Here is a 16,967-nt window from a genome sequence, read left to right as displayed (position 1 = left end):
TGGCTTCAAGTGATCTTCCCACTTTAGTCTCCTGAAGCAAGTATTTTTAAAATGGCTTTCAGCTTATCGATTTCTATTCTTTATTTCCTTTCTTCTGCTTACTTTGCTCTGTTACCACCGGAGTTGGTTCCTTCTTCCCGGTGGGTTCGTGGTCTCGCTGGCTTCAGGAGTGAAGCTGCAGACCTTCGCGGTACAGCCGTCCTGTCCCGTATACTCTTCCTGCATTCTTACCATCCCCCATAGATTCAGAGGGATTTGAGAATCAGCTGTGCCCCAGACTTCAATGAGGCTTAGGACTGTGGGTCAAGGTTCAGGGACCCTGCGGCTCTAAGTCTTTATCAGTATTGTGTATGTTCCAGACTCAGTTTAGAATTGAATCACTTTTTGTGGAATTTTTTCTCTGGGAAACTGTCTTTGACCTTCCCAATAACTGGTTATGAACATGTCTTTTTAATAGATGACTTTGGTTTGATAAAATTTGGTGTCTAAGGTGAAAGATGATTGTGATTTCTGTCTCTCTTTGGAAAGCCTGTTATTTCCAATTTTAATTGTTTTTTCCTTCAACTGTTTACAGGACTGTCTGCGAGAGAGAAGCTCCCCACGTGGTTCTGTGTAAGTAGTGCTTCTTATGATGCTGTCACAGGCGATATTTTTAGACTAAACGACTCTTTCTGTGTCAGCAGAGTGGAAGCCATGTGTCTCTGCCTTCCCCCTGGATCCTGGTTTTATGTCTCATGAGGAACCTGCCTCAGGTCACACTACTGCCAAGAGCATATAGTGTGAGTGACACGCATTTTCCGTTCTTGCTTCTGTGGAACCAAGATTTTCAAAGAGGCAGTTTCCTCTTTCTCTGGTAACCTTTCTTCACAGTTAACCTGACCATGTAGACCAGCAGGAGCTGGAGGGCCAGTTGTTAGCACTCTTGGAGCCTACTGCACGCCTTTGTTCTTGTGCCGACAGTGCCCCCTGCCCTATAGTGCCTGTGTATGCGGTGGCCGTGATGGCACCACAATGCCTGAAGCCACACGGTGCGTGGGTGACATCTGTGGAAAGGACCTGGCACCAGCCAGCACACAGCAGCACACACCTGTCTCAGACAATGCACTGTGGTCTCAATTCTAGTTTTGTAAAACTACCTCGAGATGACTCCTTTTAAAATTATCCTTAAGATGTCTTTCTTTTTCTAAAGCTTATAAATGTCATTTTCAAAACGTTTTCAGCAGGAACTTAGTGTATATTTGCAGTTTTGCATGGAAAACTAATGTAGTCATGATGGCTGCCGATGCTGGTGAAGTAGTACCAGCCACCCTGATTTGGTAACTTCCATAGAATCACTCCCTTCATCCTCCCAGTGCCCCTTTGAGATAGGGATTGTTATTCCCTGAGGCTTGGCGAGGTGAAGTAACTCACTCAGGTTATCTTGGTGACAGTGGTGGGGCTGGGATTTGAGCCAAGTCTTCCAGCTTCACAATAGTAGAGTAAGAAGAGCTGCCTTGTTGATGTGATGTTGGTCGGAACTCCCAGTGTGTCTTGCCTTCCTGGTGTGCTTGATGGCAGCCCTGGGCTGCTGTGAGGTCCTGGGCACAGTGCATCCTGAGGAGACAGTTCTGCAGTTCCTGCCCACCGGCTTCCAGAGATGTCAGCTGCAGCAGGGCAGCGCCCTGGTCAGAGAGATGGCGTGGGGAGTTGGCAGGGGGAGCCCCTTGGAGAGATGGCATGGGGGGTTGGGGGCCCGTGCATGTAGGTGCTTGGGCTTGCAGGTGACTGGAACCCTAATATCCTAAGAGGAGAGTTCTTACCAACAAATTACTTGAACAAATACTTTGTTTGTTTCTTCATTTGTTTAGCAGATGTTTACAGTGTGCCTGCGATGTCCCAGGCACACTGCCAGAATCCTGACATCCTTGCCGGGGACTCGAAAACATAAATCTAGTCAGTGAGTTCATTCTGTGGCATGTCAGGGGCTGACAGTGGCTGTGGAGGAAACGGAAGGGCAGGGTATGGGATCCTGGTGCCATGTGAATAGGCCGTCAGTCAGCCCTGAGACATGGGGCATCTGTGTGAGTCTTGCCAGAGATGCAGGTGTGAGCCCCTTGGTGCAGGAGGTAAGTAAGGGGCTGCAGGGCCAAGGATGTTTTGAGCAGAAGTTCGGGTCTGACGTGCCTGGTGCATCCATGGAGCAGTGAGGAGGCTGCGGGGCAGGAGGTGAGAGTGCGGCTGGGGCATGTCAGGGGCCTCACAGGTCATCCTGAGGCTGCTCTCAGTCCGCATGGCATTGGGGGCTAAGAGGAGCCTACCAGCAGGGTGGGTGTGGGAGTGGGGAGCCAGCCAGTCTCTTCTCTCTGCTAAGTTATTGTCGTGGCTGTAACTAAAGCTTCTGTAATACCTCCTTGGAGGAATCCAAATCGCTGTTGCCTTGGGGCCAATTTCGTAATCTAACAGATCTGGATCTAATTTTCACCAAAATCTCAAGGGAAGAGCCTCTGGGACTCAGGCAGATAACAACACCTGTTATGTGCTGTTCCCATTTTCTCTTTGACTTTGGCGTTGTCCACATTCTTCTTCTGAGCCTAACTGTAGGCTTTTCAGACCCAGCCTACAGTTCTGGAAATAAACCAGTGTGCTGGGGTGGGGCGAGCCTGACCTCCTGCAAGCCGTGCCCTGGCAGCCAGGCTGAGAGGCAGAGCAAGCAGTGCAGGTGGAACCATCGCCTGCCAGCACGTGGGTTCTGGAGGCTGCAGCAGGCAGATTCTGGAAATTCCCTGAGGCCTGTGTGCAGTACAGACAGGGAACTTTTATAGGCACCTGTGGCCCCTTCTGCTGTTGGGAAGGGAGGTGCTATGAGCACTGAGCTGGTTGGAACAGAAGGGCTCTCCTCTCGTGGGCTGTGTCGAGTGAGTCCTGCAGCTTCCCCCTGTGGGATTCTGGGGTGCGGTGATGAAGCAGCGCAGAGCTCATCTGAGTGGATGTTTCCCAGGGGAGCCAGTAGTTTTGGGAGCACTTGGTTTTTCCATTCCCATGTCTTGGAGAACTCTTCCCCCCTCCTGAGAGAGAGCGATAAACGTAGGCCTCATGGAGAAGCACAGGTGGGCCTTCCCTGGGCTGTGTGTGGTCTGTGCGGACCTCTGAGGGCCACTTCATTTTGCAGGTAAGGACCCATCTCCCATAGCTGGTTAGTGCCAGAGCCCACTCCTAGCCCCATCTAGGGGCTGTTTTTCCGCTACAGCAAGATGGGGAAATAAGTAGTAATGAACACTTTGTTGAAGATTTTTATTTACTTTGAGGTCTTTTATTTCTTGTAATACTGAGTTGGTTATTTACTTCTTAGAGTTTTTGTTTGTTTTTTTGTTTCTTGAGACAGAGTCTCGCTCTGTTGCCCAGGCTGGAGTGCAGTGGTGCCATCTCGGCTCACTTCAAGCTCTGTCTCCCATGTTCAGGCCATTGCCATTCTCCTACCTCAGCCTCCTGAGTAGCTGGGACTACAGACGCCCGCCACCAGGCCGGCTGATTTTTTGTATTTTTGGTAGAGATGGTGTTTCACTGTGTGAGCCAGGATGGTCTCGATCACCAAGAAATTGAGAAAGAAGATGACAGAACTTTGAAAGTTGGAAGGCAAATGGACAAACAGAGCAGATCTGAACCTACAAAGCTGAGAGGTGCATGTGAGTGTGAGTGTGTGTGTGGTGTGTTTAGTGTGCGTGTGTGTGAAGTGTGTGTGCCTGTGTATTTACCCATGCAGGTCTGTGTGTACACATGCGTGTGTATGTGTGTGCAGGTGAGTGTGTATATAGGTGCGCACACCTGTGTGTGTGGAAGGTGTGTGCGTGCGTATGTGGTCTGTGTGCATCTGTTGTATGTGTGTGTGTTGAGGGGACTGGGAAGTGAGTTTCTTGTGTTGCAGACAGTGCCCCCACGTCTTGGGAATGGCGTTACTGTGCGGCTGAACATGGGGAGGCAGTGGAGGTAGTGTTGACATAGGAAAGCTGTGGAAAACCTGTCTGAGAAGGAGTCAGCCTCTCAGCCCTCTCCTACCCAGTCTGGTTCCTCCCTGGAAGGTGACCTGGGAGCCTGCCGTGTGTTGGGGGACTGTCCTAAACGGAAAGCAGGGCACAGAATAGCTTCACCCCAGCCCCTCATTTGGCCCCAGAACACTGGGAACCTAGGAACAGACGCAGGAGGGAGGGAAAGGAGCCACTGGGTGGGTGAGGAAGCTGGGCGCTGGGGCCCTGGAGCGTGGCTCCAAGAAAGGCTTGGAGGGTGATGTCAGGATGAGTGGGTCTGCAGTGGTCAGCCCCATGGCTAGGAGTTTGGAAAGAAATCAACCTAAGTTCATAGGGCACCAAGCAAAGCAGTCGGGAGACCCTGATTCCCTGCGAGAAACAGAAACAAGAAGGGAGCTGCAGCATGAGGTGTAGGTACCAGGTGCACAGCCGGCGAGGGGAGTCCTGGAGAGTGGGGAGGAGGACGAGGTAGGGGCTCAGGAGAATTGGTGCTCATCTTTTATAGCAGGAAGCTAACAGCTGATACATAAAATTGTAAGATCACGAATAGCAAATACAAACTCAGTGATTAGAAATATGGAGATAAAGAAATGCCAAAGGAGGCTAAGAGCTCAGGGAAAGATTGTGATGTGGGGGACGAGGGGGGGGCAGGGCCACTGCTTTTCATAAGCTTTCTCGAATTATTTGCTTTTAAAAACTGTGTATTTATAGTTTTATTAAAAATAAAAAATTTTAAAGGTTATATGGGCAAATATTATTTTATAAAAAATTGATGAACCTCAGGGCCTAAGCTCCCTTGCTTGCCCTGCTCCTGCCAGGTCAGACTTCCACTGCCCTTGCCCTCTGGTCCTCTCCACTGCACAGGCCCAGCCTCTGGCTTGGTGAATCTGAGGCAGATCTTTCTACTCAGGTTGCTTGAGCTCTGCAGCGTTAGGCCTGGTGAGCACCTCTTGCCCAGTGCTCTAGGGGCTGTGGGGAAATTTCAGTCCAGACTATCTGCGTCAGGTATTCAGTATACACTTCCGTGCCCTGCTTTTTAACTGAATAGTATTCTGCAAAGTGTTCGACCTTACCTAGTTTGAAAACATTATTTTTAGAAGGTTGCATGGTTTCCCATGTATGGATCTAGGTATCATTTATTGGATTATTCCCTTTTTGTTTATTTTTTTCTGATTTCCACTAATATCCGTAATACAAGGTAAACATCCTTGTGCATAAATCCACAGCAGCTTCCTCTCTTTTGTAGGCAATGTTCACACCTACAGAATTCCTGGGTCAGAGGACACGGACATTTAAAAGAGGCATAATGTGTAATTGCCAGGCTGATCTCAAAAGTGCAAGTTTGTACTGGAACAAGCTGTACCAGAGCACCTGTGCTGTTGTATCCTGACACACCAGGTGCTGCATATGTCTCCGTCTCAGAACGCAGAAGCGAACTGAACACACATGGCTTTAGCTCTTTAACAATAATGTAGTTTTCCCATGCTCATAAGCACTCTTACGTTATTGAAGATACTCTGCTTTTATGTTTGTGGGAGGAATTCTCCCCAGTTGAGTCACGCACCCTTTCGTCTCATCTGTAGCATTTTGGGTGGCTCTCAGTATTTTCCCTTGTGATGTCATCTTCTGTTGTGTTTACATTTAGAAAATCCTTTTCTTGGGATTTAGTTAGGTGTATGTTCTTAGATCTAAGTTAGTTTTCTTATATTAGAAACACCATTTAGGCCGGGCGCGGAGGCTCAAGCCTGTAATCCCAGCACTTTGGGAGGCCGAGACGGGCGGATCACGAGGTCAGGAGTTCGAGACCATCCTGGCTAACACGGTGAAACCCTGTCTGTACTAAAAAATACAAAAAAAAGCTAGCCGGGCGAGGTGGCTGGTGCCTGTAGTCCCAGCTACTTGGGAGGCTGAGGCAGGAGAATGGTGTAAACCCAGGAGGCGGAGCTTGCAGTGAGCTGAGATCCGGCCACTGCACTCCACAGAGTGAGACTCCATCTCAAAAAAAAAAAAAAAAAGAAACACCATTTATTAAAAATACTTCATTTTTCTAATGATTCATGTTGCAATTTCTGTTATGTATGCGTACCACATATGAAAATACTGTGTATTTTAGTGTCTGTTTCTGAATTCTCTAATTGACCTCTTTGTTCTAATGCTGGTACGCTATTTTAATTATTTTAGTTTCATGGTGTATTTCCATATCTGATAAAGGTAACCAATATTTCAAAAAACATTTTGGTTATTCTTGGCTACCTACTTTCTAAATGAACTTTAGAATGATTTTCAAGTTTAAAAAGTTAATCATATTGAGGTTTCTTTTCAAATGGATCAGATCTGTAATTTAAATTATAAACAGCTGATATTTTAACAATATTTAAATAGTTTCCTATATATACAAGGAATTCCTCTTTCCATTTATTCTGTTATTAGCCTTCAGTTACATTTCATAGCTTTCTTGCTATGGGTTTTATCTTTCAAATTCTTTTCCAACTAATTTGTGTTACTTGATTATTGTAATTGGGACTTTTCCCATTGCATTTATCAAATATTTAACATTATATAGGAAAACTATCAGTTTTTATATATTTGAATGTGGTCATGTGTTAAAATGGTTTTATTTGCAAGAGGGTTTTCAGGTGAAATTTGGCTTATTTTAACCTTGACCCAAATGCCTTCACCATGAAGTTTGCTTGCCGTAGCTATCTGATAAATATTCTTCATTAAGCTACAGAAGTTTTCTTTTATTCCTATTTATTAAGTTATGTGTTTTTTAAAATCGAAAATGAAAGCTGCATTTCACTAAATGTGTTCATTGCTACTATTTAGGCGGTCATGTGATTCCTGCTTTTGTCTCTCAATGGAGTGAATTCTGTTCCTGACATTCCAAGTGTTGATTCTTGGAATAAATACTGTTAGGCCATAGCTCTTCCAATTATAATATGCTTCCAATATCTTACTGGGACTAGAATAAGGGTTAACAATAGGGTTAGGGCTAGAGTTAAGGCTAGCATAAGGGTTGAGGTTACTGTTAGTGTTCGAGTTATTGTAAAGGTTAGGATTAGGGTTAGTGTTAGGGTTATCGTGAGGGTTATGGCTAGGGTGATATTGCTCTATAAGGTTCTTTTTTTCTAATTTTTATATGATTTTTGGTAATATATAGCTTACTTTCATAACATGATTTGAGAATCTTCCCATGTTTTTCTATCCTTTATTTAAATAACAAATTTTTCTGTTCTCTGTTTAGAAATGCAATGTTATCAGCCTTTGATAGAATTCTACCTTTGATAGAATTCGTCTATCAAAGCCGCTAAGCCTGGAGTCTATTTTGGAGACTAATTTTTTAGTGTCTATATAATTTCTTCCATGGTTATTGGTTTTATACACATTTTCTTATACACCAATGGTTTTTTCTTAGGAAATAGTCAATTTTAAGCAAGTTTTTAGGTAGATAGGTAAAAATGTATATATGTTATATATACACACACATATGTATGTATGTAATATATGTGTTGTGTTCTTGTCATTTTTCAGTCTTTTAAAATTTTTAATTTAATTTAATTTAATTTTAATTTTAATTTTTTTTTTTAGAAACAGAGCCACACTCTGTTGGATATTGATCTCAGCTCACTGCAGCCTTGAACTACTGGGCTCATGCGATCCTTCCACCTCAGTCTCCTAAGTAGCTGGGACTACAGGCATGTGCCAACACATCTAGCTAATTTTAAAATTTTTTTTAGGGACTGGGGTCTTGCTTAGATACTCAAGCTGGTCTCAAACTTCTTGGCCTCAAGTGATCTTCCTGCCATGGCCTCCCAAAGTGCTAGGATTACAGGTGTAGGCCACCATGCCGGGCCTAGTTTTTCAGTCATTTTATCTGTTACTGTGTTCCCTTTATTTCGAATATTTATTTCAGCATTTTAGTCATATTTGTCTAATTTTTTCTCCAAAATAGCTTTAAGTTATATTGATCATTTATAATTTTACTATTAATTTCTCATTTTAGCATACATTATAATTATAATTCTCTTTTTCTTCAAGTTAATGCTATTATTTTAATAGTTTCCTGAGTGCTTCTTTGAACATTTTCATTTATTTTCCAACTAATGCATTTGACTCTCAATCTTCCTCTAAGACACTTTTAACTCTGTTCTACTGGCTTTATATGTACTGACCTGTTGTCACTCATGTTTTTATTCTTTAATTTAAAAGATTAATCTATTGGTAGTCCTGTCTAGGAGGACTATTCTTTTGTTGTTAGGTTTCTGCTTTTTAAGTATCATGTTTGCCCTGTGTGGGTCAGAGAGGGACTGGGCCCTTTGTGATTGTGGGTGTTTTGTAGGAGATGGCTGTGGGGGTTGGGGATGGAAGAGTGGCACCCACTGTGGGCATGTCATAGGCTGTCACAGAGCAGCAGGGTACAGTGTGAGCAGTGGAGAAGGTGCCCAGAGGGACCCCATGGGGTTTTATGCTGCCTGTAGTCCTGGGAGATGGAGTGATCGCATTGGAAGAAAAACAGTCTGGCGTTTGCGGGGAGCAGACAGACTTCTGTGTGAGACCCGTAGGAGATGTGCCATGGAGGCTTTTGGAATCCCAGCTCACAGCTGAGGGGGCGGTGTGGGGCATACAGAGAGCCATGTGCCAAGAGGAGGAGTTGAACCCAGGGGAAAGGGTAAGCCACAGAAACACAGAGCTTCCCAGACCCACCAGCTTTATTTCATAAGGTCAGATGCTCTTGTTGACATCATCGTTCCAGGATGGGAGGGCTGGGCTCTGTGAGGCCTTCCCTGGCCTGGGCTCTGGGTGGCCTGCCATTCTTGATGTGTGGTTTCTGTCTCTTGCTATGTTGTCATGACTGCAAAGGTGGAAGGAACCCAGGTGCACCTCGTGTGTTCTAGCTTGTGGATGCAACAGGAGGCAACTTCATTTTAAGAATTGGAGGCCCAAGTTATGCTGACTTGTGTCATGGTATCTGAGATCAGGTGTGTCTAACATGTGCCAGGCGACCCTTTCTGCAGAGGAGCTGGGCAACACATTCTCCCGCTGGGCAGCCTTGGGCTCAGCCAAAGCTCTGTCTTCACAGACAAGGGGAGTAGAGGACAGGGGAAGAGCTTCTGCCTCCATAGGCAAGGATGAGGACATAGGAGGCACTGAATAGTGGCCAGGAGAGGAGTGAGTGAGGACGTGGGGTCACCCACGCTTCAGAGTGAGGCACACTTGCAAGAGTGTTGGCGTTGTGTGAAGGCAGACATAGTGCCCACACGGTGTTGTGTCAGCATCACTGGATCAGTCCGTTTTCAAACTGCTATGAAGAGATACCCTAGACTGGGTAATTTATAAAGAAAAAGAGGTTTAGTGGACTTAGTTCCGCATGGCTCGGGAGGCCTCACAATCATGGCCGAAGGGAAGGAGGATCAAAGGTGCATCTTACATGGTGGCAGGCAAGAGAGCGTGTGCAAGGGAACTGCCTTTTTATAAAACCATCAGTTCTGGTGAGACTCACTCACTGCCATGAGAACAGCATGAGAAAAACCCACCCCCATGATTCACTCACCTCCCACCGGGTCCCGCCCACAACACGTGGGGATTATGGGACCTACAGTTCAAGATGAAATTTGGGTGCAGACACAGCCAAGCCATATCAATTGCAAAGCCCACCGGGCATCCTTGTTCTAAGAGGAGCACCAGGCTGGGGGGTGAGTTCTGGGCCTGCTGAGCCTCCTGGATTCTAGCCAGCACAAACCTGGCATTCATGGGCGCTGCTGTGGTGACGCAGCAGGGCTGTTCCAGCCCTCCCAGCCAAGACCCAGGGCCTGCGGGGATGGGCGGCACTATTGCACTGTGGAAATGTGGGCGCCAGAACCAGGAGGGCTAGGGAAGACCTGGAGGTCTTGACCGGCTGGGGCAGGGCGTTTCCACATGCTCTCAGTCACAGAGGCTGAGGTCTTGCCCTTACCCCGCTCCTCGCCAGCCAGCAGAAGCTCTGCAGCCTCAGCGAATCTCAAGTTCTTTATTGGAAATGGTGTGGCACACCTCTCAAGGGAGGGCAGACTGCCATGGGCCCAGCGGAGGTCTCATGGCACTGGTGCCCTTCTTTCCTTCCTCCTCTGAGTTTTCTCCTTGGCTAGGTAGCGTTCCTTCTGGACCTTCTCCGCTTTGCTTTTTTCCCTCTCACAGGGATTTGGAGAGTGCTGCCCTCCCGGAGGTTGAGATCAGATTGCAGCCTGGCATGGAGGGATGATCATTTTTCGTGATGACTCATCCCTCCTCCGTGCCATGCTGCCAGGCTGTCTGGCGACCCTGCGTGCAGAGACAGTGATGGATCTAGAGAGCCGTTGTTGCTGGTCCATGGTGGCCGGGGATGGTATGTCAGATGGAGAAGAATTTCCTCTGTGTGCACATTTAGACAGGTGGGAGTCAGCATTTCTGTGTGCTTTTATTTTACAAAGGCACTATCTGTTCGTTGGAGATGCAGCCTGTCTACTCTTGCTCGTCAGCGTGCATGGTGAGCCGCATCCATCCCAGTCTCCTGCTCCTCCCAGGCCTCTGTCGTCTTCCTCTGGATCTGCGGTGACACTTGACAGCTTACTTCATTCTGTGTATTGTTCATGCGTTTGTGCCATAGGCCCTGTGCGAATTGTGTCACAGAGGCCACCCTGTCTTTGGTGATGAAGGGCAGTCAGTGATAGAGCTAGGTTGAGGCTTTCGGTGTGGGTATGAGCTTTACTCCAAGTGCTCTGGCCATTTTGCTTTTCTGAGGTACAGGCTGAGGTACAGCCCGACAGCTTTGTTCACCTGGTAGTGAGTAAATGGATTTGACTTTACCCACCTGTTTCCCAGCCTCTGCCTTCGCAGCAAACCCAAGATGGGACTCCTCTGAACACGGCTGCATCCGCGTGTACCTTCTTTGCTGAGCTTCTGCCTCTGGCCACATCCAGCAGGGCTGGTTGCAGTTGGGGGCAGCTGTTGTTAGGAGCACAGCGGTGGGCTGTTGTCATTGTTCCCTTGTGTTAAGCTGGCAGAGTCTGAGCACAAGTCCTGGGAAGAGAAGTGTCCGGTAGGGACCCAGCTGGGCCGGTGGAGCAGGACTAGCCTGAGAATCCAGAGACTGTGTTCTGCTTCTGTCCCCTCTCCCAGATCACCACGTGACCTCGGCTGGGTTCCTTCCCTCTCTGTGCTGCTTTTCCATCTGTGAGACTGGGTTTCCTGACCTGTTCCTGCCCTGACCCTTGGGGGAAGGTTGCTTCAGCTTTTACAAAGAGGGCAAGAACCACCAATGTCTTTCTAGGAACAAACATATGACCTGTGAGAAGATGGTTTCCTTAATCATTACTATATTCGCTGCAAAGGTTCCTCACTTAATTCCTGTAATTCTCCAAAACCTTGGAGAATTAACCCTTTTTATCAGTAAAGAAACAGAAACTAAAGATGAGTCAGCATTGGAGCAGAGTCCAGCCCATTGTTCCCCCTTTTCAGAACCTTCTCTCCTTCGCTTTATTAGATTGTAAGAAGTTCAGATCTCAAGTACTCATGGTCAAATTACCACCCAGAGTCACGGATATTTTACTTGTTCACCAGCGTTTAATGAGAGTGCCTGTGTGAGCACCCCTCAGTCACGCTGCATCACCAGGAAGCACTTTTTCTTTGTTCCAGCTTGAGAAGGGAGGAAAGCACAGCAGATGAGAGCTGAAAGATGGCATTGGACTTGGCACAGGGATGGTCGAGAGGTCCTGAGTCACTTTGAGAAGGTGCAGAGGAAGCCAAATTGAGCCAGCTTGAGGAGTGAGGGAGAGGGAGGGGTGGAGATGGCTGTGTGAAATGTTTGACTCTGAAAACTTGGGGCCTACAAGGGAGGTGTTTGGGTTGCATCTTTAGTATTAGCTACTTGGTTATGTTTAAAGCCTGAAAATGAGTTAGTAGAGAAACTTTGAAAATTAAGAGACAGAGAACACGTGGGTGCTGCTAGACATTGGTCCCTGTGGAGTCAAGAAAGTTATTTGGAGGGTGGAGAGGTGCTGTTTCCTGGGCATAGGGGTGTCCTCTCATCACCACAGCACCATTTTACAAAACCCATCTTAATGCTACACCCCAGTATTTCCATTCCCTCAGTAATGTCTTTTATATTGTTTTCCCTCCAGCACAGGATGTGGTCTGGGATCAGGTGTTGGCACCTACCCGTGTGTCTGTCGTCTCTGTCAATCAGGAACATTTTCCACAGCCTTTCTGTCACTTTCATGACATTGACGTTTTGAAGAATAGTCTCTTTTAATAAGTAGACGTTTCCTCCTTTGGGGCATGTCCGGGGACTCCTGTGATAGGATTCAGTGGTGCACGCTTGGCTGGTGCCTGCCTCCATGGGATTGTGCTTCCTCAGGGCCTCACCTCACCAGGTGCAGAGCAACCCTCTGCCCCACCTTGGGGTGTGAGGTTGCTGACTCACTGCAGAGCTGTTTGGCTTCTCCCGACTTTGGTTACCACTCATGACTAATAAACCATCTGCAGGAAGCCCCTGGAAGACCATGCGGAAATCCTACATCTCGTGACATTTCCCGTGGACTTAGCCGTGGTTGGTTTCTGCCTAGACCCGTCTTTACTGTGATGGCTGTAAGTGGCGCTTGTGCAGCTCCCATGCAGACTTAGCTATCTGCTGGGAGCAGGCCCCTCCCTTCTTCCCCATTTGCTTATCTGTTCATCTCTTACCAACTTCTTGTCCTGGACTCCTGTGTCTTAATTCACCGCTGTCCTAGTGTCTCATTCATCACTGTCCTTGAGGATTTTGTGCTCAAATTCTCCTAGATTTGATCAGTGGGAGCCCACCAGACCAATTCCCGGTTCCTTCCCTCTTTAGTTCCCAGCTTCCTTTCTCTTCCTGCTACCATCTGCCTTATTTAAAGAAACAGTTTCCTAACTTTTCCATATAATGTTTCGGGCCCATCTTGCACCTAACCTACCCAGCCCTGGAGTCCACCAGATAGATGTTTGAAGGGCTCTAGTTTTTGTAGTGTGAAAATGTTATCAAGGAAGAATATCTGGGTACGAGGTAGGCTTATTGCTGTCAGGTGTCTTTGCTTCTAACACTGTTAGGGGTCAGAGCTGGGAAATACGTGCATGTACGCATACACACCTCTGTGTAAACATACATGCATGTAAGTGTGTGTGTGTGTGTGTGTATATGCACATATACATGCATATATCTGCGTGTATAAAACAGACGAGTCCCACAAAGTCCTTTCTTTTCCTGTTATCCCCACGCCTTGTACATGACAGTGATGTTCCAAGGTGGTCTCTCACCAGCTCCTGGAGCCACTTCTGCACATCTCTTCCCAGTTCTGTGTTTAGTGACATCATGGCAGTAGGTTGGAAATCGCCCACAGTGGGAGGGTTTGCACATGGAAGGAAACTGGCAAACACTACAGGCCGGGTCCTCCCTCCCACCCCAGGAGCTGTTTGTTAAACGTTTGCTGGCATACCTCTAGGCAAACACATTTTTACAATTAGCCCTCCATATGTATGTTTTCTGTTTCTCTTCTTTCTCACCTAAAATGTACATAATGTATCTTGCTACATATGTTCTCTTTTTACTATTTTTATTGTAAACGAATATAACATTACATTTGCTATTTTAGCTGTTTTTAAGTGTATAATTCAGTGGCATTAATTACATTCACAGTGCCATGCCACCACCTACATCTCCCTTTTTGTACTTTGTGTTTTCTATTAAACAGCATCCCTGGAGTCGCTCCGTACCAGGGCGGAGTGATCGTCCTCATTCTTCCTTTTGCTTCCTCTGCTGCCCAGTGCTGCATCCTCGTTTGGGTTTCGTGATGGTGGGATGATGACGTAGTTTATGATATTTTGCAGTTACACACAGTGCAGTGGTGAATAGCCTTGTGCATTTGTATTTGTGTGACTGTATCTCCTGGAAAGGCCTTAGCAGTGTGGTAGTTGGGTTCAGTGGCAGTGCTCCGTGCTCCTACTTCAGTTAGACAGTTGCAAATCCCCTTCAGGGGTGGCCACCGCCCTCACCACCCACAGCCACACCACGGGGTCTGTTCTTCAGCTCATGAATTTTTGCCAAAGTGATGCCTGAACAGTGTAGCTCAGTGTAGTTTTAACTTGCATTTCTCTTCTTGTGAGTGAAGTAGAACATCTTTTCATAGGTTTAAGGACATTTTTATGTCTCTTTTCATGTATTTTATACATTTTTCTACACGGTTTTTGGTCTTTTTTGTCCCCTCAATTTAAACATTTATTTATTTATTGGTATCTTAGGGATATTATTTATTTTCCTGTGGAATACATTGCAAATATTTTCTTCCTAGTATTTCTGTCAAATTTTCTCATGTAATTTTGCTGTGCCAAGGATTTTTTAATTTTTATAGTCAAATTTATCTTTTATCTAGATTTTTAATTCACAATTAGAAAGCCTTTTCTACACCCAGATTAAAGAGGAAATCGCTCATGTTTTATTCTAGTACTTGTGTAGTTTAATTTTTTGTTAGTTTATTTTCATGAATTTTTCAATTGTTGATTTTTTTTCTATGGGATGTTTTTCTGTTTCATTAATATATGTTTTTATTTCTTCCTTTTGTTTTTTTCCAGTTCATGTTTCTGTTCTTTTTCAAATTTATGTTGGATGTTTGCTCATTGATATTCAGCTTTTTAAAAATGTAGATAAGCATTTAAAGTTGTACATTTCCCTCAAAGTATGTTGCAGTGCATAGATTTAGATATATAGTACTTTTATTATCCTTAACTTATAAATGTTATCTTGTTTCTACTGTGACTCCTTTTTTGGCTTATGAGTTACTTAGAAGTGTTTCTCAATTCCAAATACACAGAGCTTTAAAAACCATGTAGGCCGGGCGCGGTGGCTCAAGCCTGTAATCCCAGCACTTTGGGAGGCCGAGACGGGCAGATCACGAGGTCAGGAGATCGAGACCATCCTGGCAAACACGGTGAAACCCCGTCTCTACTAAAAAAAAATACAAAAAACTAGCTGGGCGAGGTGGCGGGCGCCTGTAATCCCAGCTACTCGGGAGGCTGAGGCAGGAGAATGGCATAAACCTGGGAGGTGGAGCTTGCAGTGAGCTGAGATCCGGCCACTGCACTCCAGCCTGGGTGACAGAGTGAGACTCCATCTCAAAAAAAAAAAAAACCATGTAAAAATATACATTTATATATAAATAATTTTAAGTGTTTTAGTTTCTAAGTTCACTGCATTGTGGACCAGGTGATCTTTGTGTTTGTGGTCAAAGGGCAGCTCACATATGGTCACGTATTATAAATGGCCTGTGTATCTGAGAGTGGAATCTATTCTACAATTTTGAATATATGCTTTCTGTATATGGCCATTAAGTGAAGCTTAATAATCTTGTCTTCTCTGTTCTCATAGATATTTTTCTCTGTGGCACCCTTCTGTAATCTCAGCATTTTGGGAGGCTGAAGGTGAGAGGGTTGCTTGAGGCCAGGAGTTCGAGACAAACCTAGGCAACATAGCAACCCTGTCTCTCCAAAAATTAAAAAAAAAAAAAAAAAAATTAGCTGAGCATAGTGGTGTGCACTTGTAGTCCTAGCTACTCAAGAGCTCAAGAAGATCCTTGAGCCCAGGCGGTCGAGGCTGTAGTGAGCTATGATCGTACCACTGCATGACAGCCTGGGTGACAGAGCAAGACCCCGTCTCCAAAAAAAAAAAAAAAAAAAAAAAAAAAGGAAAAGAAAAATGTTTCTCCAACTGATACATCAGCCACTATGACAGTTGTGTTCACATGTGCTGGTATGATTGGATTAATAGATTTGCCTATTTTCTTATATTTCTGTTCATTTCTGCTCTTAGGTCTATGTAAGTTTAGAATTGTAGTATCTTGCTGATAAATTGAACTTTTTAATCTTTGTATAAGGTAGTCTATCTCTGCTAGTGCTTCTTGTTTTAAAGCAAACTTTGTCTGATGTATTTGCCTAGTATATATTTTTCTTTCCCCTTTTTTCAGTATCTCTGTATCTGAGTTATGTTTTAGTGAATCTTTTAAAATGGGATGTAATGGATTTTTGTTTTATCCTTCCTGACAATCTTTGCCTTTTAAAGACTAGAACATTTACTTGACTTTCATTTATTTTAATTACTTATAATCTGGACTCCATTATACCGCTTTACTTTGGACTTTCTCTGTAGCTCAACTGTCTTATTTTTTCTTTCTTCCCTTCTTTTGATTGACAGATGACTGTTTTACCCATCAGTTTTCTCCTTCACTGTGTAATTTTGATTGCTCTTATTTTTGTGTTTGTCTTATATGTAGGTTTAATTTATCAGGGTCCAGAATCAGTCCGTACTCTGTCCACGTTCCAGAGAAGGCGGGCAGTGCTCACCTCTGATGATTCTCTCCTGACTTGAATGGCATTTTCATTCTCAACTGTTGTATTTTTAATATCGTGCAGCCTTCTCTAACATTTTATACATTGGTGCCTGTTTAGATTTACTCATATCTCACAACATTCATTACTATTTGTTGCCACTTGTACCACAGATAATGCTGCTTCTAAAATGCATCGTGGTGAGAATGTGGGTAAAAAACTATTTTTAACTGAAACCTTCTACCTTTTTTCAAAACCTGTATTTTATTTTTAATTTTTAATAAGTAAAATATATTTTACTTATTAAGTCATTCTGAAATTGTTTTACCGAAGACTTCTTTCCAAAATTAAATTTTCATGGAAAAATATTGGCATGTGGCATAGAAAAAGCTTGGACTACAAGTTTAGGAGTAGTGATGAGTCTTTGTCAACATATGTATAATATTATCATAATGAAAATGGTTATGATAAGAGTAGTTCAAGTACCCGGTAAAAAATTGATGCTGAAAAACCAAGAAAACTTTTAAATTGTGTCCTGGAAATCTAAGGTATTGACTTATTTGTTGTATCTTTGCCGGTACAGTTTTTTTTATTTTGGTGATTAATGTCAGTGGCTCG

General features: G+C 44.8%; 1 protein-coding gene across 10 annotated transcripts in view; it reads left to right on the top strand.

The window, feature by feature from the left end:
- The window catches only part of PCBP3 (poly(rC) binding protein 3), a 282,207-nt gene that overhangs the window by 82,593 nt on the left and 182,647 nt on the right, over positions 1-16,967 (top strand). For 9 of the 10 annotated variants that reach the window (XM_030915860.1, XM_030915862.1, XM_030915859.1 and 6 more), the window contains exon 2: positions 575-612. The exons of the other annotated variant lie outside the window; for it this stretch is intronic. The gene's annotated coding sequence lies outside the window, so the exon portion shown is untranslated. The remainder of the gene's footprint in view (positions 1-574; positions 613-16,967) is intronic. 10 annotated transcript variants of the gene reach the window in all.

Source organism: Rhinopithecus roxellana, chromosome 13, assembly GCF_007565055.1.
Source record: "Rhinopithecus roxellana isolate Shanxi Qingling chromosome 13, ASM756505v1, whole genome shotgun sequence".
NCBI classification, from domain to species: Eukaryota; Metazoa; Chordata; class Mammalia; order Primates; family Cercopithecidae; genus Rhinopithecus; species Rhinopithecus roxellana.
The sequence above is the reverse complement of the archived record's forward strand: the minus strand, read 5'-3'. Positions and strand labels throughout refer to the sequence as shown.